Source organism: Myotis davidii, unplaced genomic scaffold (assembly GCF_000327345.1).
Source record: "Myotis davidii unplaced genomic scaffold, ASM32734v1 scaffold520, whole genome shotgun sequence".
In the NCBI taxonomy this organism is placed as follows: domain Eukaryota; kingdom Metazoa; phylum Chordata; class Mammalia; order Chiroptera; family Vespertilionidae; genus Myotis; species Myotis davidii.
The window spans coordinates 3637741-3642244 of record NW_006292908.1 but is presented as its reverse complement, the minus strand read 5'-3'; positions in this window follow the sequence as shown (position 1 = coordinate 3642244).

Sequence of the window (4504 nt, the reverse complement as noted above, 5' to 3'; positions counted from 1 at the left end):
AAGAGAACATGGACACAGAACTTGGCTGGAGATTGTGGCTAGAGATCCTGGCTGCTGATCAACTGAACGCTGTCTCCGTGTCATTCCTTCTTCGCCGACTCCGTCCACACCTTTTGGGACCCCTGGACCTGCTGGGGTTGGACCCCAGCACTACAGTAAATTGCATTTACTGTGAGGAGAGACCTCAAATAGTTTTGAAACATATATAAAAGACTTGAAAATAAATGTTGATAATCACATATTCTTCACCCCATAGCACATGGCCAATAATTTTTACATAGGAGGAAAAAATTATTTGGGCTTATTGTGCTCACAATAAGAAGTACTAATGGGGCATGGAGAAGAAAATCAAAAGGTCTAAATTTTTCATTATTCTAAGATGAACAAAATATCATCTTTGCCAATTATAGTAGAAGAGCTTATGGTTTAATGGTTCTGTATTCTATTATTGTGATTAGTATTAATTAAACATAAAAAGTGGACCCTTATATTTTTAATGTGTTCCTCCCTTAGCTTTTCCATAACTATTACTCATTTGGAGACAGGAAGTGAATAGAAAATGCTAAGAATAAAATCCACAGCTTAAAAAATACATGTTTTTCCAGAATAATGGAAGCCCTAGTCAATATTAATAATAAAAAGACTCAAGTATACTTTTATTTTCAATACAGAACACATTCTAGTCACTTGAGGTTAGAACCGAACTTCACCCAACCTAATATTTTTAGGGGAGTATAGACAGATGTGTGAGAGATAATTTAAATAGAGAATGAAATGCAAATCTCAACAACCAACCCTATGGGGGAGGACAGGTGTGGAGGTAGGAAAGAGAAAACTAGAGAGAAATAGTAAGCAGATTTCAAGTTACTTGTCACGTAAGAATAAGCCTGGAGATAAGTGTCGGATTGGGAACCTTATTAATAAAGGAGAAGGAGGATTATGCATTTAGTGATCAAGTTAGCTGAAAGATACTTTGGAAACAAAAGTTGGTGCAGAAAGAATTGAAACTATAACTTGAGAGAACAATTTCAAATCTATAAATTGAGCAGTCCATTAAAAACATAATTCCTTAAAACTGGGGTTTGGTTGAGGTAAGTTTTACATGGAAGCCTGAATTTATATGGAATATTTTTCACCCTATGACATGTTTTCTCTAAATATGCATTCAATTCCATATTGCTTCCTCTGTACCAATCTGAATATGATTCCATGTGAAACTATGGCTCCTTAAAGTGAAATTATCTGTTGATGCAACTGCAGCACTGAATTTATTTGGGATATAGAGGTAGCCCAATTGGCCAATAAGCATATCCTAGGCATTTGGTGTGGTCACTTCCTTCAGATATTTGCATTCAAGAGAAGACCAATAGTTTTATCTCCGCTATTTCCACAACAAAGTGACTAACTCCAAAGGGCGTGGAGAGGGAGCGAAGGGTGTTTGGATACAGGGAAAGGAGCCAGCCTTTCACTGTCCTCAAAATAGAAATGCAGCTACTCAGGGATCCTGCAGTTTTCATATTCCCCCAATAAAACCTCACCGATCTGTTCTCCTGCTTGATTCTTTATCATTCACCAGAGTGGCTTGTGCTGCCTATTGTTCATTCATCTGCATAACTTTAAACATAACTTTGCAATTTTACAGAGCTGTAGTAAGTCTTTAGGATGTATAGTTTATTCTCAAAGTTAAGGTCGTATGGAGAATATTAATTATGTGTGTTAGAGACCTATTGTAAAATTGACCCACATTTCTTATGCACCTAAATAACTGGAAAATAATTGTTAAGTAACATATCTAAAGGTAAAAAGACTAAAAGTCATGTCTAAATAAGGTTACAGAATAGTATGGGACATTACTTAGAATTTATTATCCTATATAATAAAAGGCTAATATGCAAATTGACCAAATGGTGGAATGACTGGCTGCTATGACACTCACTGACCACCAGGGGGCAGATGCTCAATGCAGGAGCTGCCCCCTGGTGGTCAGTGCACTCCTACAGGGGGTGTGCTGCTCAGCCACAAGCCAGGCTGATGGCTGGTGAGTGCAGTGGCAGTGGTGGGAACCTCTCCTGTCTCAGTGACAGCACAAAGGATGTCTGGCTTATGGGCCTAAGCCATTGGTAGGGCATCCCCTGAGGGCTCCTGGACTGCTAAAGGGTGCAGGATTGGCTGAGGGGGGGATCTCCCCACATCCCCAGTGCATGAATGTTGTGCACTGGGCCTCTAATGTGAAATAAAACCCATCATACTCTTTTTTTTAATTTTTTCCCCTTTATTGAATAAGATATTACAAATGTGGCCTTATCCCCCTAATGTCCCCTCATCCCCCCAATCCTTCCCTCACCCTCACCCCCTATTGTCCACATCCATCACTTATGCTTATACGCATACATACAAGTCCTTTGGTTGATCTTTCCCCTTCACCCCCACTCTCCCCTAGAGACAGAGAAGCATCGATCAGATAGATGCCCATCATACTCTTTAGGTTGTGTAGGCAGGACTCTCCCAAGCCCTGTAAGCTTGGGGACTGAGATTACAAAAGAAACTTTACTCGGCAAAGTTCCAGTCATTTGCCACAGTATAGACACTTCTTAGGAAAATCAAATAAATTTACAGTAAACTTTTACCCAAATTTAAGGTTTAGTTGTACAATCTAATGATTGTAGTATAGAAGTACCTTCCATCTTCCATCTGTTAGTCAATTCTAAGTATAAGAAGCATATTCAAAAACAGAATTGTATCTTTCTATATTTCTGTTGCATATTAGTTGTTATTCCTTCTTACCTCAGCTCCCAAATAAAAATAATGATCTACATATGCACATAAGTATTTGAAAAGATCATGAGAAACCATAGTCTGATGGGAATGTGGATAATTTATTTATGGACATGAATTTTATTTCATCCAAAGAACAAAAGTATTAAAAAATCAATATATTGTCTGAAATTGTTGTTACAATGTATGTCTTAAGAAATTTTCTAAAGTGGCCTAATATTATGTAAATTGAACAATGTGATGAACTTGAATTCATGAAACTTTATCTTTATTAACTCATTAAGAGTAGCTGCTGACCAAATAGTTTAAGGAAGGGAAACAATTTTTTCTGCCAGAGTGAAAGAGAGAGGGAACTATGTAATAGCCAAACTGAATTTAAAAAAATGTATATGCTGCAGGCCCCTTTAAGAATCACCATCTAGCTGATAAATAATGATATATTTGAAAGATATCTTAAATTATAAGTGCTATAAAAATCGGGGTCAGAGAGAGCATTACAAAGAGCAGAAAAATCCATTGTCAGCTCACGAAAGACAGAATTTCAAGAAAGAGGAGGTATTTGAGCTCCTCTTAGAGAATGAATAAAAATTACATCATCTGAGGAATGCAATTCCATCAGGAATCCATAATCAGAAAAATGCTGGAGAAAGGCATTCACAGCCATTGATAAGCCACATTCACTCTTTAGTCCCAATTTCAATTTGTGTTGAGAATATAGACCCACAGAGCTGTGAAAGGTGTAACGTGATTATTATACCTTGGTCCTAAATACTAGGAAGCAGTCATAAAATGGGGTGAATAGATCTTCACCTGCTGATCACAGAAAAAGACAGAGACCAAATAAGAAGCGGAAACCCGGGTAAACTTCATTTGTCCACTCCCGATCAGAATAGCATAATGATCAAAATCACGTTAAGCCATGTATTGATTTCATGTTCACCAGATAAAGCCTTTCCCCCCAAGGACTTACAAACTAATGCTAAGGTAACCATGTCTACTGCTATAGAACAGGTGAAATAAATACCACAGGTATTCTTAAAGGAGAGAAAAATTTACAAGAAAAATAATCAGGACATCCTTTTTGAAGGATAGGTAGGGTGTCTAGACTCAAGATGAAAGGGAAAACAGTTCAGGATGAGAAACTAGAATGAACAAAGAGTTGGAATTAGAAAAGGGCCTGCCTCAGAGAATTATAGTGAATATAAAATTAATAAGTATGGAGACTAATAAATTGGGCATGATCAGCTCTCAATAAACATTGACTATTGGCTAGTAAATACACTCTTAATCAACATCTGATATAAAATTGAAAACACAATCCAAATGAAACAACTAATATATATGCGCAGAGGCATTCAAGAAATATTTCTGACCTTTTGGGATCATTGTAAAGGGACTGTAAAAAGTTTCATACTAATGTTATTATCATTTATAAAGAAAAAATTTAGCCCAGTGTATAATGAGGATACATTTGCTTTAGAAAATTTCTCAGACATACCTTTTATCATGTCTTTAATTTATGAGTATTACTGCCTCCCAGCCAAGTCATCTAAGTTAATTTTCCACTGAGAAAGATTTAAAAATTTAAAAGTTGTTTAGTACTCTAGGTCCAAATATTTAATTAAAATTTAGGGAAATATGCCGAAACCGGTTTGGCTCAGTGGATAGAGCGTCGGCCTGCGGACTGAAAGGTCCCAGGTTCGATTCTGGTCAAGGGCATGTACCTGGG